Source organism: Macrobrachium rosenbergii, chromosome 39 (assembly GCF_040412425.1).
Source record: "Macrobrachium rosenbergii isolate ZJJX-2024 chromosome 39, ASM4041242v1, whole genome shotgun sequence".
Lineage (NCBI taxonomy): Eukaryota > Metazoa > Arthropoda > Malacostraca > Decapoda > Palaemonidae > Macrobrachium > Macrobrachium rosenbergii.
Window position 1 is genome coordinate 16,447,333 of NC_089779.1, and position 27,500 is coordinate 16,474,832.

General features: G+C 35.2%; 1 protein-coding gene across 14 annotated transcripts in view; it reads right to left on the minus strand.

Annotated features, from left to right (window-relative positions):
• The window catches only part of LOC136825784 (excitatory amino acid transporter 3-like), a 525,422-nt gene that overhangs the window by 134,498 nt on the left and 363,424 nt on the right, over positions 1 to 27,500 (minus strand). For 4 of the 14 annotated variants that reach the window (XM_067082679.1, XM_067082678.1, XM_067082668.1 and 1 more), the window contains exon 2: positions 213 to 265. The exons of the other annotated variants lie outside the window; for them this stretch is intronic. The gene's annotated coding sequence lies outside the window, so the exon portion shown is untranslated. The remainder of the gene's footprint in view (positions 1 to 212; positions 266 to 27,500) is intronic. 14 annotated transcript variants of the gene reach the window in all.

Consider the following 27,500-nt stretch of genomic DNA (forward strand, 5'->3'; position numbering starts at 1 on the left):
AGAGAGAGAGAGAGAGAGAGAGAGAGAGAGAGAGATAAATTATTAAACTCTGAAGTTTAAGAACTGATTTCCGACACTCGGCGGCTCCCCGCCATCACAAACACGCCAAAAAAAAAAAAATTATGAAAACAACAAACAGATGAGATATACGGAATCTCGAACAAATCGCACACTCCGTTTTTCTCTCCTTTCCCCCTTGTTCAGTTACTTACAGATAGGTTGCTGGTCGGCACTCGATATCAGCAAGGCAATCGCAAAATCTTACCTGGAATGAATAGAAGAATAATGATATAAGTAAGCGAGAATAACAAAGGAAAAGTACAGAGTAATTATTTGTATATGTAAATGAATGCACAGTTACCTTCACTAATTTATTTCTAAGAGAGGAGAGTCTTAGTTCTCGATGCCATACAAGATTATATATATATATATATATATATATATATATATATATATATATATATATATATATATATATACACACATATATACACACACACACACATATATATATATATATATATATATATATATATATATATATATATATATATATATATATATATATATATATATATATTATTGAATGCCTCTCACAAACGATGCGAATGTTAATGCTATGTGGCGTAGATAAAACAGTTTGTGAAAATCAAGTGATGTCAGAAAATCAATTGCATTATTAAAACATATTTCTCTAAGTCTGACTCTGATTTCAAGCTTGGTTTGCTAATCAGCCATCTGCTCACCTTAGGCCTAAAAGGAGCTATTTATGTATATTACAATGATGAGAAATCACCTTGAAATTTAAATGCAATTCGTATATCTACAAAGCAAGTGAGAGCAATAGAAACAAGTAAAAAGTGCACCAAAGTTTCTTCGGCGCAATCGAGTTTTCTGTACAGCCTATAATGCTGAATGAAACTCTCAGCCACGGACCATGAAAATCTCAGCCACGGACCATTAACCTCTCAGCCTCGGCCCATTAAACTCTCAGCCTCGGCCCATGAAATTCTCAGCAACGGACCATGAAACTTTCACCCACGGCCCGGTGGTGGCCTGTGTTGTTGACACCTACAGCGTTGCCAGACGCACGACCATGGCTAACCTTAACCTTAAATAAAATAAAAACTACTGAGGCCAGGGAGCTGCAATTTGGTATGTTTGGTGACTGGAGTGTGGATGATCAACATGCCAATTTACAGCCCTCTAGCCTCAGTAGATTTTAAGCTCTGAGGACGGACGGACAGACAAAAAGCCATCTCAATAGTTTTTTCTTTTACAAAAAACTAAAAGGCACTTAAGTGTAGAAAGATATATAAAATATGAAGTAAATGATCGTCCATATAGTTTAGGCAATAATAAAATTTATCTTTTGACATTTCACTGAATATTCAGTAATGCATTTAAATAAGACTTAATGGAATAATGTGACATTCTGGACTTCAGTAATGGCTTTTCTTACTATGAATAGCGATGAATTTAATGTAACAATAAACCGCCTGATATAAAAAACTTAACTTCTTGTCCTTAACTCGCTATGGGGGCAAATATCAATACAGAAGAGAACACATGATACAATGGAGAAAGAGAAGACCAATTAAGACAAGTATATTAGAGGTCTTTAGTTATTTAATCTAAACAGACTTTTTCCTGTATAGTCTAATGACTTCAGTAAAGAGATTAGGGAAAAAATAATAAGTAATACTATGAATGGCAGGAAGATGTAATTTTATCCTGACTTAAGGTAAGGACTCCTCATTACATATATAAATAAATAAATATATATATATATATATATATATATATATATATATATATATATACATACATACATACATACATATATATATATATATATATATATACATATACATACATACATACATACGTACATATATGCACTTAAACGGAAGTAACAACATACCTGCACACACTCAGACGGAACGTGAGAGAGAAAGAGCGCGCACGCACGTACAAACATACAAAGACGCACAAACCAAACACTCACACACACTCTAGCAAGCTATTGGCAAGGCCCAGACGCACCACGTGTTAGGCTATTTCTAGGTAGAACTCAAAAAGTTCGGTTCAGTAAACATTTCCAAGAGGTGTCATACACGTTATGCTGAAGTAGGTTATTTACTTTCCTTTTTAAAGTTCTCATGTATGTATATAATATACACATGTCTACCTATCTTTCTAATATGCACATAACATATATATGTATGTATACGGTATACATATATATATATATATATATATATATATATATATATATATAGAGAGAGAGAGAGAGAGAGAGAGAGAGAGAGAGAGAGAGCAACCTTCGTGGGTCATTATCGGATTCTTCCTCTCGAACAGCAAGAGGCATGACGCTGAAGGATATAAATCAACTCTTATAATGTCTAAAGTACCTGGTGGAGAGTCAACCGTGGTGGTAGCAGCCAGAGTGGGAATGGGGCATGAGGCTAGCAGCCACACCCCCCGAAAATGCTTGCTTGCTGATAACGGAGATGTTAACTTTATCCCAAGCCACTCCTTCCAAGTGGAAGAAGAATATTATCCTGTGTGTGTGCGTAAAATATATATATATATATATATATATATATATATATATATATATATATATATATATATATATATATATATATATACATACATACATACATACATACATACATACATATATATATAAATTATATATATATATATATATATGTATATGTATATATATATATATATATATATATATATATATATATATATATTTATATACATATATATTATCGAGACTAAAGTTTCCACTCGCCTCAAGCTTAACAGGTGAAACAACGTAGTTAAAATACTGAAATTTTAAAATATAATCTATGAATTACTATGAAAAGTTTGTTGAAATAATGAAAAATACAAAAAACATCAAAAACACATTAAATTCAACACTGAAATTACTTTCTAAGATAACAGGCAGCAACTGAGGGTGGAAAACGAAGTGTTCAAATTACGATAAACCAAATTTCAAGTTCATTCAACACGGTGTTTAATGAAGTGAATAAAATTAACTGACGCAGATTACGACGTGCGTGAATGTGTGTCATACTGACTGACTCCCCCTTCACACTTCTGTATCAGGAAGACGGGAACAGCTGCTGCTGCAATGTCGGGGTGACTAAGCCGCTCGCTGGTCTATTTATACCGAAACAGCTGTCCGCACGGAATTATGCTAATTCGCTTGATCCCCACAGGAAGAACGCTTTATATCAAACATATTTACATTTCTTTTTGATGGCGTATCAGCATTTTTCAGCCCTCTATTTCGCTTTTTTGCTTATGCCGTTCACTGACAGTTCCGCATTCCTGTGAATAAAGTGTGGGTGTTATGGTGTTCGGTACAACCATAACGAGCAAAACGGGAGACATTTAACTTTTACGATTTTTAGTTTTCTGGAAAGAAAACTATTGTGCCGGCTTTGTCTGTCCGTCCTCAGATCTTAAAAACTACTCAGGCTAGAGGGCTGCAAATTGGTGTGTTGATCATCCACCCTACAATCATCAAACAAGCCAAATTGCAGCCTTCTAGCCTCAGTAGTTTTTATTTTATCTACGGTTAAAGTTAGCCATAATCGTGCATCTGGCAACGTTATAGGCCATTCCACCTCCGAGCCATGGTTAAAGGGCAGCGGCTCATACGGCATTATACCGAGACCACCGAAAGATAGATCTATTTTCGGTGGCCTTGATTATACGTTGTACAGAAAACTCGACTCCGCTGAAGAAACTTCAGCGCATGTTTTAGTTATCTTCAAATCAAAGAGTTTGTGACTGAGTGTATATATATATATATATATATATATATATATATATATATATATATATATATATATATATACTGAATGAGTTTTTTCATCCGGAAATGACAACATAATCAAAATGTACCATCTTTAACTAAAAGTGATGATGTGTGCCAATTAATTTCATTTAATGCATCAAATTCAACACAGAATAAATGCCAAGTCTGGTTTTTCATAAACTGAACACAGTTTTTCCTTTCCATTTTAATTTCGTCCTGGTTTTTCAATCTTCTTTTCAAGTCTATACGACACAACTCGTTACACGCACAAATAAAAATCCTCAAAATATTCCACTGAAATTTTAACGGAATCACTTCAGGTCTCAGAAGTTATAATAATGTATTGATAATGACTGACCCAATGATAAGACTTGAGGCATCGATGACATTAGTCGCTGCAACGCCACGCTGCGTTAACAAATCAATTAATACTTATTCACTTCCTAGTTGGGATAATCTCTTATATTTTTCATGATGATAACTTACACTAATCTGTAATAAGAAAGACATATATAATCATCTATTAATCATTTATCATTAATCAGTAACTGGAAAAATTAATATATATATATATATATATATATATATATATATATATATATATATATATATATATATATATATATATATATATATATAATGTATTAACTTTACAGTCTGTAACGAGAGAGAGAGAGAGAGAGAGAGAGAGAGAGAGAGAGAGAGAGAGAGAGAGAGAGAGAGGGCCTCTACATCGGAAACTCAAAATAGATACCTCACTAACAACCGGCTTCGGACCCCAACGTTTAAACTAAAATCGTGTGCTTTGAATCTTCACACGGAGCCATCGGGAGCCACATACGCACAGGAAATCTCTTCAGCACAGTCAGAATTTTTCATTGTAACCGTACCACCAATTTTATTTTATTTTGAGGCATCTTTTATCACCGTACATTCTGTTAAAATACAATAATTGATTGATTTATGGTTACTAAGACTGGCGTCACAAATAAAGATTCATCACTTGTCGAGGCGTGGTCTTTCAACATTCCTCGAGGACTTGAATGGCCGACCAGTGAAACAAAAGACGAACGCTTCATGAAAGCGTTGCAGAAGGGTTCAGTGGTCGGCGTTTCAATTGCTGACATCATATTCTGTCAAACTATTTATTCTCATATATATATATATATATATATATATATATATATATATATATATATATATATAATATAATATGATCACTTCATACTTCGTTTTTCTATGAATATTCTGTCAAATTGTTTCTCCTTTCAATCATAACTAAGATCCAGCAACTGTTGAGTTGTATGCTATCGAAATATTTGTTCTTCGATAATAAAATAAAGATTGATAACTTTTAAAAGGTGTATTATATAAAATAGTTTTGTCCTTAGATACAATACAGATCTACTACTTAGTAAAGTATATTACGTCTACTTTTTTTTATGCCTTTAAACAAAAAAGAGATCTGTCGCTTTTTAAAGAATATTCCATAAAAAACCATTAATCCAAATAAATACTAAACAGGTTTGAGTTTATGACATCCAAATCTATATTCTTCCACATTAAGTAAAATTAAGCATTTTTAAACGGGATTTCACTTCTTAGATTACAATTAAGATTACAATTAAAGTATCTTTTCAAATGTCCTTAAACAAGAAAATACCTCAACTTACAAAGATCACTAAAAAGCCATCTACTAATATATATACATATATATATATATATATATATATATATATATATATATATATATATATATATATATATATATATATATATATGAGAGAGAGAGAGACAGAGAGAGCAAACACGAATGCCTGTCAGTACTTCGGTATACTGTGCTTTACACAGATCACAATGCGTACAAATAAGAACACATTAGTCAATATATGCACATGTATAAGGCAGTCTATATTTATCCATTCTTATAAACCTCACATATAGCTTTCTGCCTAAAATACAAAACATGCTTACATATTCTGATGGTAATTTGTTGAAACGGCAGAGAGAGAGAGAGAGAGAGAGAGAGAGAGAGAGAGAGAGAGAGAGAGAGAGAGAGAGAGAGAGAGAATTTAAAAAGCAAAAAGGAGAAACTGTACTTTGTCTTGTGAAACAGTTATGAGAAACAACACCGTCTGCTAAATCAAGTGACCACAAAAACAGCCGCGAAATTGATTACCCTTCATCACTTTGATTCTTTCACGTTCGTGTTATGATAACGCTAAAGTAAAGATGAAAAGTCATGACATGACCATTGCCAAATCTACCGAATATAAAATAATACGAAAATACGCCGCGTCTTCACCAAAATTCGCTCTCGATTTGAATTTATACATTCACCTGAAACACCGCAAGTAAAGAATATGTTATGAATAACTAAGAAACAACACAACAAAATAAAAGCAATAATAATAATAATAATAATAATAATAATAATAATAATAATAATAATAATAATAACAACAACATCCGACCACATAATATTTCCAGTGTTACCACCAAACCCGACTGTCTCACAATCATATGAAAACTTTATCACAGAAAAACTTTAAATAATTGCAAAGTTATGTCCAATTATTCCTCTTCTACATTCGATACGATTCCTACTTAAAACAACGAATGGAAGCACTAAAGAAACTGCTCGTTCAAAAACAGAACAAATAAAATCTGCAAAAAACCAGTCACCACAGCGCGGAGTTTCACGGGCGAAGAAGTCTGCCTCCGTCGCACCCGAACAAGTCGGTAGGATAGTCGTCAGGGATGTAAGGACTAAGGACGCGTCTCAAGGTGTGACATTGCAGATCTGGAAGGCCCTCCCCCCTCCAAAAAGATCCTTAACCATTCGTTTCCCCTCTTTGTCTGCCTGTCAGGTGACGCGTTTCCTGCTTTTTCAAGTGCCAGAGACGTCGATTGTTTTTGTCGTACGTCTCTTGTGTTTTCAGTTGCCGAAATCTGATATTATTATTATTATTATTATTATTATTATTATTCTGAACCCTATTAACATGGAACAAGCCCACCACAGGGGCCATTGTCTTGAAATTCAAGCTTCCAAAGATTATTATTATTATTATTATTATTATTATTATTATTATTATTATTATTATTATTATTATAATTTGGCAGCAGACCCTCTTTTAAACAGGTTCTATTGAATATTATTGCTGCTTCAGCTGCATTTATTTTGTAGAAGACTCTTTCTATTTTCCTTATTGCGGACTTCTCTTTAGTGGAGGTGCGTGCTAACAGCTCGCCTATATTTGTCATTTCATGGGGAAAAGTCAAAATCTGGATTCTGCTTCTTTATATATTCTATACAGTTGGTTCTATACAATTGTTGCCGCGACGCGTTTCGACAGACTCTTCTGTCATTCTCCAGCAGGAGCTAGTAGAGGACTGGCAGATTGCATAGGTCCTACTGAATTTATACACGGGCTTCAGCGGGGTCATGACACCCCACTGAAGCCCGTGTAAATTCAGTAGGACCTATGCAATCTGCCAGTCCACCCCCGCTGAAGCCCGTGTATAAATTCAGTAGGACCTGCAATCTGCCCAGTCCTCTACTAGCTCCGCTGGAGAATGACAGAAGAGTCTGTCGAAACGCGTCGCGGCAACAATTGTATAGAACCAACTGTATAGAATATATAAAGAAGCAGAATCCAGATTTTGACTTTTCCCCATGAAATGACAAATATAGGCGAGCTGTTAGCACGCACCTCACTGAAGAGAAGTCCGCAATAAGGAAAATAAAAAAGTCTTCTACAAAATAAATGCAGCTGAAGCAGCAATAATATTCAATAGAACCTATTATTATTATTATTATTATTATTATTATTATTATTATTATTATTATTATTATTATTATTCAGAAGATGAACCCTATTCATATGGAACAAGCCCACCACAGGAGCCAGTGACTTAATTCAATTCAACCTTGCAAAGATTATTATTATTATTATTATTATTATTATTATTATTATTATTATTATTATTATTATTATTATATTATTATTATTATTATTATTCAGAAGATGAACACTATTCATATGAGACAAGCCCACCAGAAGGGCCACTGACTTGAATTAGGTTCAACCCTCCAAAGATTATTATTATTATTATTATTATTATTATTATTATTATTATTATTATTATTATTATTATTATTATTATTATTATTATTAATAAGAAGATGAACCCCATTCCTATGGAACAAGCCCACCACAGGGGCCATTCACTTGAAATTCAAGCGTCCAAAGAAAATGGATAACTTGTAGCCAATCGCGAACTTTGATGATAAAGTTCCGTCTAGAATAGATCAATACATTATTTTTGTTCAATACTGAAAAAAATCCAAACGTAAAGCATGTATCCTCCTTGTCACAGGTAATACTGATAAGATAAAGTGTCGTAGAACGCAAATCTCCGCCACGTTAAGCAAGCCCCATTCCCAACGCCAACTTTGTTAAATTTGTTGTAGAAAAGGGCTAAAACTTTTTTGCATAATTTGGTCAACTTATTGACAAATAAAACCCACAGGTCCCTACATATTTGTATCGAGAGAAAAAACTAAAATATTAGTTTTATACAGTTCTGCACACACACACACACACACAGAGAGAGAGAGAGAGAGAGAGAGAGAGAGAGAGAGAGAGAGAGAGAGAGAGAGAGAGAGAATTTTATTTAAAGCTCGACGACAAAAGTTCACATAGGCTATATAGTCGTTCTACCCTGGGCCTGTAATAACAAAGATGGCGTTGTTAAACAATCACCAAAATAGCTTATAACCAATAATAACTGGAACCAGCAACAATAAAAAACAAAACAAAAGCAGCCACATTAACAATAGCAACAACAACAGCAGCAACGATAATAACAATAATTTTAGTGTACCTTATTACGAATAAACAACAGTTGTTTCCAATTTCTCTTGTTTCTTTAACGGCTACGCAAGAAAAAATAAAGGAACTGGCCTTTACTCTCTCTCTCTCTCTCTCTCTCTCTCTCTCTCTCTATATATATATATATATATATATATATATACAATATATATATATATAATATATATATATATATATATATATATATATATATAAACATAAATATCTGGGTACATATACAGTATATATGTATATATAATATATAAATCAATAAACAAAAACACAAAAGCCAAAAAATATCTGAGCTTTGTTAACATCTCTGTAACAATGACACAGCAATGCGAGCGCGCCCGCACACACACACACACACAAAAATATACGCACTCGAGTAGCTATATGGAAGGCCAGGCTGCATGGAACGAATCCCATTGATAAAGTCAGCGATGAAGTTAACAGCCCGGAGAGGCAGTCAACTAGAAATGGATAAAAAAAAAAAAATACTTCAGGTAATTTCTCTCTCTCTCTCTGATATATATAAATCTAGAACACGCACACAAACATGAAAGTCGATACTTTACAAAAATGAGGGGGAATTACTCGGAGTGCAGCCAACTAGAAACAGATAATATGAAAATACTTCAGGTAATCTGTCTCTCTCTCTCTCTCTCTCTCTCTCTCTCTCTCTCTCTCTCTCTCTCTCTCTCTCTCTCTCTCTCTCTCTCTCACTGATATATAAAAATCTGCATCACGCAAACAGACATGAAATTCGATACTACAAAAAAACAAAAAAAATGAGGGAACAAAACAAAATATTGAAATTTTGGCATTCAAGCGATAAAAGACTGCATAAATATAATTGCTAAAATGAAAATAATAGGATGAGTACTGAACTAGTCAAGTGAATGGGATGAAACAAAATCACCTGTTTGTTAGAGAGAGAGAGAGAGAGAGAGAGAGAGAGAGAGAGAGAGAGAGAGAGAGAGAGAGAGAGAGAGAGAGAGAGATTCTTCCTTGTATCTTTTCAGACTTTTAAGAACAAGTAATAAAAAATTACTGAGAGAGCGCCTATCCTTGTCATAGTCAAGCCTCCTAAAAGGATATATTATGTATATTAATTAAAATTCCACAATTATGTATATGAGGATTTTTACTGATTATTTCCTGTCCCAGTATAATTGAACTGAATTGAACAGAATACAGAATTTAGGCCAAAGGCCAAGCGCTGGGAGCTATGATGAGGTCATTCAGCGCTGAAGCGGAGATTGACAGTAAAAAGGTTTGAAAGGTATAACAGGAGGAAAACCTCGCAGTTGCACTATGAATCAATTGTAAGGAGAGGGTGGAAGTAAGATGGAAGGAAGAGAATATGAAAGGACGTACAGTTAAAAGAATGAAATGGGTTGCAGCTAGGGGCCGAAGGGACGCTACAAAGAATCTTAAGTACTGCCTACAGTGCACCGCTGAGGTGCCCTGACGGCACTACCAGCCTACGGGAAGGTCGCAGTATAGTGAAGCACCATTGATAAAATATAATTTTCTTTAGCAGAAGTAACGGTGAAATTTGGTTGCCAAATTCCACCGTAACGGCGCTATGGGTTTAGGAGTCTTCAGCCTGACACAATTACAAGGAGGTCGAAAAACCAAACCACCAATGGATCGCCCTGTCTTCCCCCAACCCTCCCACCCCCACCCCCCTCAAAAAAAATAATAATACATTCCTCTCTCTGCCAGAATTTAGTCACTTGTTGCCAACCATTTGGCAACCCTTTGATAAAAATTTCGTTAAAAAAATAGACATCATTTCTTGCGTAATTCTGCTAACCATCGGACAGGTAATTATAAAACCACATCAACATTTTCAAAGCCTCATTCTTCGAGAAATAATGCGTTCGGCTTTTCAAAACCTTATTCTTAGAAAGAGAACTCGTGCGGCGTAAGTTGGCAAAAAAAAAAAAATAAATAAATAAATAAATAAATAAAAAGACAAAAGGAACAAAATCCGTCCACAACGCAAAAAATGACAAAAGAAAAAAAAAATTCAAAGGAACAAAATCCTTCCACAAGAACTAAATGGAGGAACGGTTCCATGTGGGCAAACACACCTAAACATGGCTACACATAGCAAAATCGCAAACGCGTAACACTAAGAACAATCCAGCCGAGCATCTTGTTCGATCCAGTATCGAGAAAAAGGGGTACAAATAAGACACGCAACGGACGACGCCTTTTGCCAAAAACCCCCGAGTCCCGAATTCTTGGGTCTCGGTGCTTGTTTCCGTAACTGACCGACTGAACGTCACCGAAGGATATAATAATGCACAGCTTCCGACCAGGAAAGCAGTAAAGCAATATACAGAACGAAGAGTATGTTGTAATAAGGAGTCATGATACCTTGGAGGGATTATCCACAGTTCCCTACTGAGATCGGGATCTCATTGCTGAATGCTATGTACGCGTACCGCCTTCAAATTAGTTAACGTAGACACACGCTCAATATATTACCGAGAGATCAAAAGAAAGGTTAGTTTCATACAGTTCTTCGTGAAGAGGAAATAGTAAGAAATGTTTCTGCACAGAGAGAGAGAGAGAGAGAGAGAGAGAGAGAGAGAGAGAGAGAGAGAGAGAGAGAAAACAGCTTCAAGCGTAACTGGGACTCTTAACATGAGGACAACACGCTTACCACTAAAGTAGTATGAATTAGCTTTAAGACAGTAAGTACAAGAGAGAAAATGTCTCATATTTCAGAGATTCATATATCACTACTGTACAATCGTTGCTACGTCGCCTGTTTCCAGATTTAAAACATCCCTAATTAAATAAAATATACAAGGAAACTTAAGTCCTACTAAACACAAGCGATAAGAGCAGTTGTACCGTCATGCAACCCAGAAGCTCTCAAAGAGTCCAGTCCAAAGTAATATCTGCAAAAAAAGATAAAAGTAACCTTTTGACGAAGGAGGTGCAATGCAAGACTGGAAATACTTAAAAGACTGTTGAATGATAAAAATGAAAACAAATTCCCAATAATAGAGAAAAGCATTTCATCCAAGCCACCTCAGTTATGAAAATTTATCTCATGACATTCACTCAGATGAGAACTCTTCCACTTCATTTACTTCCAAACGCCACCCTTCGGAGAGAACAGCTTGATCTAAACTTCTATACAGTACCTGAATAAGTTTATTCCCAGGTCTGCATATTTTGTGCATGTTATATGAAGCATACACAGAATCTACTGGCCACTCTGACAAGTCTCGCACCAGAGAATAATGGGATGGTTATTTTGAAGAAATCCACGCATATGAATTTTGTATTTTCAATAAAAAAATTAATACCACACACGTCGTTACCTTTAACGATTTACTCGCAAATCCAATAACTTCTTTTGTGATACCAGTGGCATTACGTTAATCCCAGTTAACGCCGGATTTAATGATACATTGAAGTTCACATACCAACGAAGGTATTTGATATATACATATACATACATATATATATATATACATATATATATATGTATATATATACATATGTGTATATTAAATACACACACACACACACACACACACATATATATATATATATATATATATATATATCTATATATATATATATTTATATATCTTATATATGTATTGTATATATAGGAGTAACACAATATGACGGCAAGAGTGTGAAAATGAAAGAGCGTGTGCAGTCATTTGAAACAAATTGAAATCTCTGTCCATGAGAAGAAGATACAAGGTAAAAAGTATATGACCAGTTGTGGAACAGATTTCAATAAAAAAAAAAAGTTGTGGAACAGACTCGCATTTCCTAAAACGACTATCAAATCTTGAGTCCTATTTGAGATAAAGTTATTTATAAGAATCAAAGTCTTTCATATCTACACACTATTAGAGAGATGTACTGGAGAGAGTCGAAAAAATTTTAATTATCTTTAATTTAATGATCTTCTTCACTTTTTGGGTCATTGACCTTGAATACCGCAATTCAAGGTCACCTGGCTTCAGAAAACAATACAAGCACGCGCTCACACACTCAGATATATATAAATGTGTGCGTGTGAGTGCACGCCGGTATAAATGTATTTCTGAGCGCAGTATCATATATACATAAGCATACCAATCATACAGTAATCAAATCACATTAGGCCTGCATACACACATGCAGGCGAATGCAGACTTCAAAATCCTGGCAAGAAAACAGCAATTCGGGTCGAGCCCTTTTTCATTTGGGTGTTTTCTTCGTCACATGCCAAAACGAACTAGAATAGGCCGTGAGACCTGGCTTAGTTCAGCCCAACAGACTCAAGACACCAGGAGATTTTCAACAGTTGAGATTATAACAGTCTTCACATCTACTGCTCCTCTTCTCCATGTTCTCAATCAGTGATAGACGACAAGGGTTAAAAACACATTTACATTTTAAAGTTAAATGAAACTTCTCGTAAGTCTCTTCAACGGCATATTAACTCTCCTGAAGTATCCTTAGCTTTTTGTTGTACGTTTCTTGGATACAGACCAAATTTTAAAAAGAAATTTGTATTTTTTCCTAACATACGAACCTACGTTTTCATACATGGGGTACTCCAAGCTTCTCTACCTTCGGGTGTTCTCGATTCTCGTCTCCGAAAAACAAAATCCTAGCATTACGCTTTTTACAATTCCTTTTTTACACTTCTGCCATGCTATCAGAGCTCAAAAACCACCTCGCTGCACTGTGAGCCGTCTGGTCACCTAAGCTAACACCATCATTATCTTCATTATTTCAGCTTCTATTAGTATGGCTGTGCTAGGAGATCTGAACGCTACAGTAGACTAGACGGGCAGCATTTTCCCTAGATGTAACCGAGTACCGGGAGCTTTCCCTGAAAAAAATGGGACGCCATATCTTAAAAACTAACCATAGAATTTTCTTGAAAAATCTCATTATGCTTCCCACACCCAAATTACTCTAGGAACGCTAATCTAATTTAACCTAACCTGCGTAACCTAACCTAAACCTAACCTAACCTACGGGCATGGCAAAAAAAAAAAAAAGGGGGCGGGGAGGCTGGTGCAATACTAGCATACATCTCAGGAATTTGCAGACGGGCACGGGTGGACGAATATGGTAAATCTGAATTGTTAGTGGGATATATATATATATATATATATATATATATATATATATATATATATATATATATATATATATATATATATATATATATATATATATTATATATATATATATATATATATATATATATATATATATATATATATATATATATATATATATATATATATATATATATATGAGGGTCTGGATTCTGAAAGGAGACTCATCAGTAAAACCGCAGTTTCAAAAGACGAAATGTTTGTTCCTCAGCAAAGAAGTGAAAGAGAAGTGAACGTACACACAAGTCACAGTAACAAAAGGAATGGCCGGAATGAAGAAATGAAGTTCAGTTTGTTACAGTAAGGAGGAACAGTGAGATACAGAGCATGTTTTGAAATGCAAAGGGAACGAAGATTTAAAATGGTGAAATAAAGAGTGACGTAAATAAATGTTTGTCTAGGGATGTAAGATACAGAAACTGGTTCCCAACCTTTTTAGGTAAAAGGCTTCGACGCTAATATATGATACGGCCCACTAACAGAATGACTAATATTAAGTTTTGGGCCAAAGACATTTTGCAAGAAAGTAATTCCTTTTAATCAAAAGCATTTCCTGACAAAATAAGCTTGATTATAAATTATCTTTACATATTTGAAATGCAACAGATAAAAATAACTTACTGTCACGGTCTGTTTAGAGGGTTCTTTTAAAGTCTTAAGGGCTGTTAATATCAAGACGAAATCGTGATAGGAGTTCTGGTAAAAGGAAGTTGACTGCACGTTTCTGTTTGTAAAATAAAGACGAATGGTTGTGAATGACAGATGTATGCCGAAGTGACAGGGAAGTCACACACACACACACACACACACAGACACACACAATATAACATCAATAAAAGCGCACGCATGCACTTCCTCCTTGCATGGTAATACATTTTTATCTGTTTATCAATTTATTTATTTTTTCTTTTTTAATAAGTGAGATCTCTCTTTTCTGTATTTCCCTTTACCTACTCTTACTTCTTCCTAAATGAACACCATATTGTTCGGAAGCTTGAATTTCAAGTCAATGGCCCCTGTGGTGGGCTTGTTCCATATGAATGGGGGTTCTTCATCTTCTGAATAATAATAACAATAATAATAATAATAATGAGTACACACGCACATCGACACCCATATTCTATGGAAACTTCGTTGAGGGCAGGCTGGTTCCCTGACGAAACAAACGCGGCGCGTTGCATCAACCATTGGCCTCACCTCCGAATTATTTTTAAGAGGCAACCTACTTGGCAAGCAGTTACATGGCAGACGAGCATTTGTAACATTCTTACACTACCTGGTGTAGTGTTCTGTTGTTTACTACTAATACTATTATTATTATTATTATTATTATTATTATTATTATTCAAAAGATGAACCTTATTCATATGGAACAAGCCCACAATGAGGGCCATTGACTAGAAATTCAAGAAGCTTTCAAAGAATATCATGGTGTTCATTTGAAAGAAGTAACAGAAGGTACTGAGAAATACATAAAGAAGAGATCACCTATTTTAAAAAAGGAATAAGTAATTAACAAATTAATAAATAAATAGAAAAAAGTGGTACGCGTCGATGGCTCTACCTAGAATTTTAAATCGTGATTGGGAGAATATAATCTACAGTTATTTAATTTTTCTGTATATCTACAGACAAGCTGACAGGGCTATAAATATTTGGGTACCTGTAATACATATATATGCATGTAGTGTATTTCTTCTATGTTCATCAAACTTTGTATAAAAAAATTCTGTCATTAATACAAGAATCTCTACATTGAGATTAGAAAATTCCTTCAGAGAACTATTGTTTTTAATCATATATAATATATATATATATATATATATATATATATATATATATATATATATATATATATATATATATATTTTTTATATACAGATGAGAAAATAACCGTGTAGACATCGTGCGAAAGTAAAACTTCCTCCCCCCTCTACTGACTCTACACTCAAGATGGCTCACCTACCAACAGAGAGAGAGAGAGAGAGAGAGAGAGAGAGAGAGAGAGAAGTAGCACGTCAATAAGAAATGGTTGAACGACTCGAAGCAAACCAGGCGGTACCGAGATTCTACTGGAGGGGAAACGCAGCGCGACTGAAAAAAAAAAAAGAAAAAAAAAAAAAAAAAAAAACAGGATATATCACATCCAGGAACTCTGGTCTAAGGACTCGGGGACTTTACCTGCTATGGGACTTTTCCGGGAATGAAAGAAAATAATACGCGCTATTTATGTCTCTCTAATCAGACTTTTATGAGAAGGAAATTCACTTCTCTCGCCTAGTTGACTCAGGTTTTGCGCGTGGGCGGCTCTTGGCAGCCGTAGCACGCCCGTTTTTGTTAGCACCAGGAAAGGGGTGGTATGCACAGTAATAACTGATTTTCAATGCGTCACTTTACCGTGAGAGATAAGCAACGAGGAAGTTTTTTTTTTTTTATTTGGTAGCACATCAATAACTGAAAATGCTCGGGCTTGCACAGTAATAATAATAATAATAATAATAATAATAATAATAATAATAATAATAATAATAATAATAATCAATATTCGAAGAAAGTATCTTTGCAGCTGCTCAAGTTTCGATTTTGAAAAAATCACCAACTGACCTTTCTTTCCAACTCATTCCGAAGCTAGTTCTAGGGCATTCCTACTGCACTGCATTTTTACGGTATTCCAATAGGGGCATGTGTCATCTCATTCCCATTCCAATTCCAGTGGATTCTTACTCCGGTTCCATTCCCTTCCACGATACTAATCTCTCACATGCCATCTCATTCTTATTCCAATTCCGGTGAATTCTTACTCCAATTCCATTCCATTCCACGATACAAATACTCGTATCTCACATGCCATCTCATTCTTATTCCAATTCCGGTGAATTCTTACTCCAATTCCACTTCGCTGCGCGATGCAAATCTCTGAGCCCCAACATGCTAGGAAACGTTTAAGCTTAGCTCTGCCTCAGTTTATAAAAACGTTTTTTTTTTCTCTCTCTCTCCCTGTTAGTCAGCAGGTCTACTTGATAATCAGACCTCCCGCCTCTCCTTTCTGTCATTTCTCACTCTTTCCTTTCTGTCATTTCTCACTCTTTCCTTTCTGTCATTTCTCAACCTTTCCTTTCAGTCATTTCTCACTTTTTCCTTTCTGTTATTTCACACTTTTTCTTTCTGTCATCTCTCACTCTTTCCTTTCTGTCATTTCTCACTCTTCCCTTTCTGTCATTTCTCACTCTTTCTTTCTGTCATTTCTCTTTTCTTTCTGTCAGTTCTCACTTTTTCCTTTCTGTCATTTCTCACTCTTTTCTTTCTGTCATTTCTCACTTTTTCCTTTCTGTCATTTCTCACTCTTTTCTTCTGTCATTTCTCACTTTTTCCTTTCTTTCAATTCTCACTTTTTCCTTTCTTTTATTTCTCACTCTTTCCTTTCTGTCATTTCTCACTTTTTCCTTTCTGTCATTTCTCACTTTTTCCTTTCTGTCATTTCTCACTCTTTCCTTTCTGTCATTTCTTACTTTTTCCTTTCTGTCATTTCTCACTTTTTCCTTTCTGTTATTTCACACTTTTTCCTTCTGTCATTTTTCACTCTATCCTTTCTGTCATTTCTCACTCTTTCCTTTCTGTCATTTCACACTTTTTCTTTTCTGTCATTTCTCACTCTTTCCTTTTTGTCATTTCTCACTCTTTTCTTTGTGTCATTTCTCACTCTTTTCTTTCTGTCATTTCTCACTCTTTCCTTTCTGTCATTTCTCACTTTTTCCTTTCTGTCATTTCACACTTTTTCCTTTCTGTTATTTCACACTTTTTCTTTCTGTCATTTCTCACTCTTTCCTTTCTGTCATTTCACACTTTTTCTTTTTTGTCATTTCTCACTCTTTCCTTTTTGTCATTTCTCACTCTTTTCTTTGTGTCATTTCTCACTCTTTTCTTTCTGTCATTTCTCACTCTTTCCTTTCTGTCATTTCACACTCTTTCCTTTCTGTCATTTCTCACTCTTTCCTTTCTGTCATTTCTCACTCTTTCCTTTCTGTCATTTCTCACTCTTTTCTTTCTGTTATTTCTCACTTTTTCCTTTCTGTCATTTCTCACTCTTTCCTTTCTGTCACTTCACACTTTTTCTTTTCTGTCATTTCTCACTCTTTCCTTTTTGTCTTTTCTCACTCTTTCCTTTCTGTCATTTCTCATTCTTTCCTCTCTAATTTCTCACTCTTTCCTTTCTGTCATTTCTCGTTCTATCCTTTCTGTCTTTCCTCACTCTTTCCTCTCTGTCATTTCTCACTCTTTCCTCTCTGTCATTTCTCACTCTTTCGGTTTCGTGGTGGCCACCCATCCCACTTACTAGAGTGATCAACAATTCATAAATGTTCAGCTAAGAGCCACTCTAACTATTTACTGATAGTTACTCAACTGACGTAAGGTTGCCACTTGCCAAAAGGGCATGAGGCCAGCAGCCACACTTAAGGCTAATTCAATATATGTGTGTATATATATATAGAGAGAGATATATATAAGCAAACAGATAAAAGAAGAATACGCCAAGTCTTCAGACAAATCCGTATAATGACCATAAATATTTTTTCACTTCCATCAAATGCATCAGACGCCATAAAAAACGAGCCGTACGATTTGGCATTTTCGCTCGGTTGCAAAAAGCGAGTCGATTACCCCCGCGGGAACCGAAAATGATACGGCACGGTACATTAACATAATGTGACATAATACGTTATAATGTGGAATAATACGACCCGAGACGTCTCACCATCATCTCTCTTTTAACGTAATGTGAAAATTCTTTGCAGCAATTTAGGTTCAAGTGCCTCAATAAATACGCAAGCAATTCTGTAAGCATTGGGGGTTAGTGTATGCTTCGCGATGGGAGTGGTAGGGATGAGAGAGAGAGAGAGAGAGAGAGAGAGAGAGAGAGAGAGAGAGAGAGAGAGAGAGAGAGAGAGAGAGAAAGGAGAGAGGGGGGGGTTGTGTTTACTTTACTTTCACGAAAGTTCTTCCTCGACAGAACCCAGTTTCCACAGATAATGAGAGTGCCTTTTATTTATTGTCTTAAGAAAATTCTTCTTCAGCATCTACAGGAGAGAGAGAGAGAGAGAGAGAGAGAGAGAGAGAGAGAGAGAGAGAGAGAGAGAGAGAGAGAGAGATGAGAAGGGTTGCGCAACTGCAACGGTTAATGTTAATAGCATTAATGTTTGTTCTCAAGTTGTACACACACAGAGTTGCATAACCACAATAATTGATGTTAATAGCAATGTCTATTCTTAACAAAATATGTGTGTGTGTGTGGGGAGAGAGAGAGAGAGAGAGAGAGAGAGAGAGAGAGAGAGAGAGAGAGAGAGAGAGAGAGAGAGAGAGGTTGATTTTTGGTTACTAATACTGGCGTCACAACATCTAGGTTATTGAAGCTGAGAGAGAGAGAGAGAGAGAGAGAGAGAGAGAGAGAGAGAGAGAGAGAGAGAGAGAGAGAGAGAGATGAAAAACAAGTGAAACATAAAAAAAAAGCGGGGGGTGGGGAGTAAATTTTAGAGTGCCTGGAGTAAATGATTTGCGCAAGTAAATCAAGCTGAAGACAATTTTTTACGTAAATTCTTAATACTGTGCCAAATTTGTGATAACCTCAAGTACATAATGTTGTCTCCTTCCAAAAGACTGGTGAGAAAATCCTTCCAAAAGACTGGTGAGAAATTGACTGAAACTCAGACCCTTGTGTTAAAGACTTATCTGTCTAAATCACACAGCTAAATTCAACACAGGACACGCAAAAGCAACATTAAGTTTAGTTGTGTTCCGGGTACATAGGTGATACAACTCTCGATCGCTCAGAAATTAATGAGGAAATGAAGAACATATTGTGTTTGGTATCTATCCGATACATTCACTTTAAAAAATATGCAAACACTATCTGTTTACAGGAAGTCATTCGACAACTTAAAAAGAAAAATAACAACTCAGTGAAAATTATTAGGAGTGGAATTCATGAATATATATATATATATATATATATATATATATATATATATATATATATATATATATATATATATATATATATAAATATCAGTTTACAGGAAGTTAAAAAATGAAACAACATTGCCAAGCAAAAGTTTTTGAACTTCTCAGTCAGGAAGTGTTCCTGGTCGGTGGGAAAGCAAGGAAGCAAGCACGCTAGCTCATTATTTCCTGAAGTCAGGAACAAAGCGCTGTTATGCTTTCATTGCATGAGGTAATACTGTAATAACAACGTTATGCCGCCCTGGCCACTAAAATTACCTCTGACACCGAATGAGAGTCAGAAATGATATGTTAATCATTATCTTTAAAAGTGGCTTGGGGGGCGATAATACCTATATACGCTTTCTTGCACTAACAGTCCGTGTGTGTGTGTTTGCGTGTGTGTGTGTGAGTGTACTGGCATGGAAAAGTATTTTTTTTTTTACAAGTATTCCCTACGTATGGCACATTAAAAAACATAACACTTTACATAAGCAGATTGAGGGTTGTCAAACATTCAGGGTCAATATCATCAGCAATGAAAACAAGTAAAAAATGCGCCCAAGTTTTTTCGGCGCAATCGAGTTTTCTGTACAGCCACTACAGCGTATAAACAAGGCCACCGAAAATAGATCTAACTTTCGTTGGTCTCAGTAAAATGCTGTATGAGCCGCGGCCCATGAAACTTAAACACGGCCTGGTGGTGGGGTATCTTATGTCGTTGCCAGATGCACGATTGTGGATAACTTTAACCTTACATAAAATAGAAACTACTGGGGCTAGAGGGCTGCAATTTGGTATATTTGATGATTGGAGGGTGGATAATCAACGTACCAATTTGCAGCCCTCCAGCCTCCATAATTTTTAAGATCTGAGGGCGGACAGAAAAAAGTGCGGACGGACAGACAAAGCCGGCACAATAGTTATCTTTTACAGAAAACTAAAAGGAGACAGCAGGAAAACTTTGCTGTGAGAATTAATTTTTATATGAAGGCACTTATGACCGCGTTCGTATCATGTCTCATACATAGCTCTTCTTTTAAGAGGCGAATTTGGATACCGGATTCACACCACGACAGTTCCAATGGGATTAGATGGGGAAAGACTTGTATCCATGGACAACTCCAAGGTCCTAAGGATACCTATTGACAATCTGAACGCGGAAATGATACACTAATGAATCTAGAAATACGTAATAAACCTAGAATGGACCAAGGGGGCCCGAGTTTATAAACAAAAAGAAAGCTACTGGAAACTCATCTTAGAATCTTCCTGGTTTTAAGTAAATAATTAAGGTCGTCATTTGGAATTAGAATTAGAATTATTATTATTATTATTATTATTATTATTATTATTATTATTATTATTATTATTATTATTATTATTACTGGTGAAGAAATCCACAGTGGTGTAGACGTAAATATATATTTTAGAAATATATACAACAAAAGAGAGCTTCGAAAACCTGCTCGATTCCCGTTCTCAATCTGATTGAGAAGGAGAATGAGATAGTTCTCGGAAACTCTCCTCTGTATGTATATGTATGTATATATATGTATATATATATATATGTATATATATATGTATATATATATATACAGGAGAGCTTCCAGAGAACCTACTCGATTCTCCTTCTCAATCAGATTGAGAACGGGAATCGAGCATATCTTCGAAGCTCTCGTTTGTATATGTATGTATGTATGTATGTATATATATATATATATATATATATATATATATATATATATAAATATAGGTATATATGTATATATATGTATATGTGTATATATGTATGTATATATATATATATATATATATATATATATATATATATATATATATATATTTACATCTGCACCACTGTGGATTTCTTCACCATTTTAGTGACTAAAGCTATTACGAGATTCTTATGGATTATTATTATTATTATTATTGTTATTATTATCATTATTATTATTATTACAAACAGCACACGCGTTTTGGCCATCACCTAGCAAGAGGCTTCCAGAATATAGAATATGTGTAAAAAAAGTGAATAAAAAAAAGAAGCCCAAGAGATTTCCAATAGCTGGTACTAACTTCCCAAATAAGGACGAAAAAAACCAGAACAAATAAAATAAGCAAGCGCACTTAAGTCCCAAGAAGAGTATGGAAATGAAGGGACGGAAAAACTTACGCAAACAAATTCGAAAGCCAAGTGATTTCAAGTCCGGTGCCTAGGGGACAAGGACGCTATTATGCTGTTCAACTCAGCATACGAACTTGAGAAAAGAATGTTCTAAGTTCTATGACCTCATCCCAGGGTTCGAAAACATCTCTGAGTAACAATAAGCCTCATTAGAATCTGAGTAGCTTGTCTAAGTGTGATAACTAAGAACAAGAAAACAGCCAATTCAAGCGTGATAACTTAATGAGTAGAGCAGAAAACTGAAAAGAATGGAAGATAAAATTTAGGCCAAAGGCCAAGCACTGGGACCTGTGAGGTTATTCAGCGCTGAAAGGAAAATTGAGAGTAAAATTTTTGAAAGGTGTAACAGGAGGAAAACCTCGCAGTGGCACTATGAATCAATCGTTAGGAGAGGGTGGAAAGAAAGATGGGAGAAGGAGAATAAGAACAGAGGCACAGCAAAGGACTGAAAGAGGTTGCATCTAGGGTCGAAGGGACGTTACAAAGAACCTACAGGAATGCCTACAGTACACCGAGTGAGGTGCACTGACGGCACTACCCCGCTACGGGAACAGAAAATTGAGTTAGGATTTTGGTCAACCAAAGTCCTCAAATTCGAAGAATCATAGAAGGAAAGCAACCAGCTTTCGTTATGCCAAAGTATGGTCTAAACCTCTAAGGGTATGACAGGACATCAACTGGGCAGGGTAGTGCATCAATGCCCCATACAAGTTTAGATTAGCGTGATTATTCTGGGTACCGAAATAAGTTCCTGTAAATGAGCTTTTCTAAAGTAAATGCGACAAAAGAACTCAGAGAATGTGTATTTATTCAATACGTATTTATTTCCCAGCTATGTTGATGCCACATACGTCACAGAGAGGGTATTATTATTATCCCAACATGAACATCCAAATAGAATTATAAAATCACATATATAGTTCTCTTTAAAATAGTATATTTCTAGAGCGTTAGACAGCAACTGGACACTGAATGTTTGAAAAGCAAAAGTTTAGCACTAACACATTTGGTCGGGCGGCGAATGCCACACACACACATATATATATATATATATATATATATAGAGAGAGAGAGAGAGAGAGAGAGAGAGAGAGAGAGAGAGAGAGAGAGAGAGAGAGAGCCTTCAGCGGTGTTGAAAATTAACAAAATAAAACCAAATCCTTTTAAATTATGTAAACTTTTACAGTTACACAACAGATTACAATGAGAGAGAGAGAGAGAGAGAGAGAGAGAGAGAGAGAGAGAGAGAGAGACTCTTCACCGGTGTTGAAAATTAACTAAATAAAACCAATCCTTTTACATTACTTAAACTTTTAGTTACAAAACAGACCACAATAAAGAGAGAGAGAGAGAGAGAGAGAGAGAGAGAGAGAGAGAGAGAGAGAGAGAAACCCTTCAGCGGTGTTAAAAGTTAACAAAATAACAGCAGTCTTTTTAATTCTTTGAACTTCTACAATTACAAAACAGACCACAATAAAGAGAGAGAGAGAGAGAGAGACTCTTCACCGGTGCTGAAAATTAACTAAATATAACCGACCCTTTTAAATTATTTAAACTTTTATCATTTCAAAGTAGATCATAAAAGAGGCAAAAAAAAAAAAAAAAAATCCACAGTACCACAAGAAAGTTACTGAATCTTTTCCAAAAACATGAGAATCTTTTTAATGACAAAAGTATTTCCCATTAACATTTGTTTACGTTAAGAATTCATCACTTGGCAACTCAATCGTCCTAAAGTTTTCTCTCAAGACATTAACAGCTGAAAGTAACATCGCCGCAGTTGTTTATTTTGTATTATTCGAGATGCTGAGTGATAGAATGGCCCAGATCTCCTGTTTGTTTGTTCGATAAACACCCACATGCACTGAGAGAGAGAGAGAGAGAGAGAGAGAGAGAGAGAGAGAGAGAGAGAGAGAGTCATTAGCTATATGCTTAAAATTTATGACATACTATTTACATGAATATGCTATCAAGAAGTGGAGAGAGAGAGAGAGAGAGAGAGAGAGAGAGCCATTAGCTGTATGCTTAAGACTATGACATACTATTTACATGAACATGTTATCAAGAATTGGAGAGAGAGAGAGAGAGAGAGAGTCATTAGCTATATGCTTAAGACTATGACAAACTATTTACATGAATATGTTATCAAGAATTGGAGAGAGAGAGAGAGAGAGAGAGAGAGAGAGAGAGAGAGAGAGAGAGAGCACAATAAAGACAGGCTGCGTAAGAACTAAATATGCTTCAAGAAAAGCCCCACCAAGAGCGTCTTCACACTGTGATCACAGGCCTACCGTAACCAAATTTCATTTTCTTAATGGAACCACTAACGCCGTACCTTTGACGCTACCAGGAATTTCTCCCTCTCTCTCTCTCTCTCTCTCTCTCTCTCTCTCTCTCTCTCTCTCTCTCTCTCTCTCTCTCTCTCTCTCTCTCTCTCTCTCCCACGTTCATACATTAATGCATTTTATTATAGCATATTCAAGTAAATAATATGTGATAGTCTTAAGTATCTAGCTGATAACTCTCTCTCTCTCTCTCTCTCTCTCTCTAAGGTAAGGTCTGTAAGGTCTCTCTCTCTCTCTCTCTCTCTCTCTCTCTCTCTCTCTCTCTCTCTCCACGCGTTAATATCATATCCAAGTGGAATATCTGTTATACCTTATGATTCGCTCCTTCTCTCTCCACTTCTTGAAAGCATATTCATGTAAATAATCTGCCACAGTCTTTAGTATTGTTAATGACTCTCTCTCTCTCTCTCTCTCTCTCTCTCTCTCTCTCTCTCTCTCTCTCTCTCTCTCTCAGGAGGATGTATAAGAAACCACGTTTCGAGATTTTCTTTTATTCTTTTACATGTTCAAAGTAGGTAATCTCTCTCTCTCTCTCTCTCTCTCTCTCTCTCTCTCTCTCTCTCTCTCTCAGGAGAATGTATAAGAACCCATGTTTCAAATTTGTTTTTATTTTTTTACAAGTTGAAATAGTAAAATCTCTCTGTCTCTCTCCCTCTCTCTCTCTCTCTCTCCCCAGGTACTTTCAACCTATGGTTCCGCTTCCGATTCCTTATGATTCCCGGAAGAGGAAGGAGTACCGTGGGCGTGGTCACTTGAAAATCCAGTTTGTCATTGTTATAAACAGAGGTAATCAGGAACCTGGTTATTTAACACTTGCTCAACGCTGAGCACGCTAAAGACATATGAAATAACATTAAGCTGCCTGAGAAATTAGCTTACAATTTTTCCATTCATAAAGTCTCAAGGCTGGATAAATACTGAGCGGAAAAACATAATCCTAAACATATTCTAAAATCAGCCGTTTAGTGTGTTAAGAAACTCCTGGGAAATGTTCGTCAAAACATCGACCCCCACTTGGGATTAAGCTAAGGAGGAGAGGAAAATTTTAATTAACGCAACACTAACAAACATTAACGCCCGCAAACGCGCAGACGCACGCAACAACAGCACGCAAAAATTGCGAGAGTATTGATATTAGGATGGAAAAAATACTCGGCAAATATTTGTGGCAGTGAAAAGTTTCAGCAAATTACGGCAAAGAAAAATTTGCATTTACACGTATACAGAATATATTGCCCTAGAATAACTCTCCTTGTGTGTGTGTGTGAATTCTTCATTATTCATCACGTTAACTGAAAATACACGAAAATAAAAATTAACCGTTGAGAATTCAATATCTTAACTTCAAAATATTACATCAAAAAATTTCGCCGCATAAATTTTATTCAAAGCAAGCTTTTCATCACCTAAGAGAAAGAGATAAATCTCTCTCTCTCTCTCTCTCTCTCTCTCTCTCTCTCTCTCTCTCTCTCTCTCTCTCTCGCTTTCCTTTAGTAGCCTTAGTTGTGTATTAGGTGTCATATTCATTTAAGTCAACATTACATTTAATGACCTAAAACACCTATGAATCAATGACAAAGAAAATAATGAAAAAATTGAAAACTAAAAAGTGGATCAAAAACGAAAAATAAAACATAATAATAAACAAAAATGCTGAAAAACAAAAAATTAAACTTCAGAAATAAAAAAAGTTGAAAAATGAAAAATAAAACTTAGATATAAAAAATGTTGAAAAATGAAAAGTAAAACTTAAAAAAAAAAATGCTGAAAAATTAAAAATAAAACTTAGAAATAAAAAATGTTGATAGACGTAAAATGAAACTTTAGAAATAAAAAAAAATGTTGAAAAATGAAACTTTAGAAATAAAAATGCAGAAAAATACAGACTCAAACTAAGAAATAAAAATTTTGAAAAATGAAAAATAAAACTTAAAAATAAAAAAATGTAGAAAGACGTAAAATGAAACTGAAAAAAAAAAAATGTTGAAAAACGAAACTTAGAAATAAAAATGTTGGAAAATGAAAAGTGGATCCACCAGTGGGAAAAGAGACGAATGACATCTTGATCCAACAGGGAACTGATAAGGCTGGAAGCGGAGTTGTCAATAATCCCCATCACATTAATTAAACGGCGTCGCGTTGATGAATTTCATTAAGAGGCGTGACTGAGATTATCATTCTGGGGAGAGAAGTCCCCCAACTGTTGCTGACAGCCGAAGCTCAAACTTCACGAGTCGTTTCGTATTTATTATGGAAATATGATTACAATAAAATAATATAAATAAATAAAATATTATGAATAATAAAATGGAATAACAACAAAATAATATAAACAAAATATTATGAATAATATATAATAGATAACAATGGAAATAAATAACAGCAAAATATAACAATAAAATTTAAAAAGAACAATAAATAACAAGTCACAAACAATAAATAACGAGTCACAAAAAAAGGAAAAAAGCAGGGAATGGTGTTCACTTCAACAACAACATATCCTTGGTTCGATCTACTGTGCACTCTCCCTAATAATAATAATAATAATAATAATAATAATAATAATAATAATAATAATAATAATAATAAACGAGAAAGGATAGACACAGACTGGGAAAAAAATGCAATGACATCACCACCGCAAAAGAGGCCGACGAAGGTCAACACCAAGGCTGTCATTAGCATATCGTGAATTCAGAGGCGTTGGAGACATGTGTTTTGTACAGACAAATGAGAGAGAGAGAGAGAGAGAGAGAGAGAGAGAGAGAGAGAGAGAGAGAGAGAGATTTTAACAGAGTGGGTGGAGAATTCATGTCACGGACCCTCTGCAGTATCAATGCTTTCATAAACCTCATGTCCCATTTTACTTTGTTTGTGTTTTGCTGCTTTTTCCTCATTTTCCTTGTTCTTGTTTTGTTCTGGTACCCAACGCGTTTTGCAATCAACTTCTCTTTCTGCCATTTCTGACATCTATTTTTTTTGTAATATCTTGCACGGTTTTTGTCTTAAAATAGTTATATTTAAATTTTTATATTTTTTTTCACACGTATTTCCTACTTATAGCACATGCCAAAGTCTGAGGAG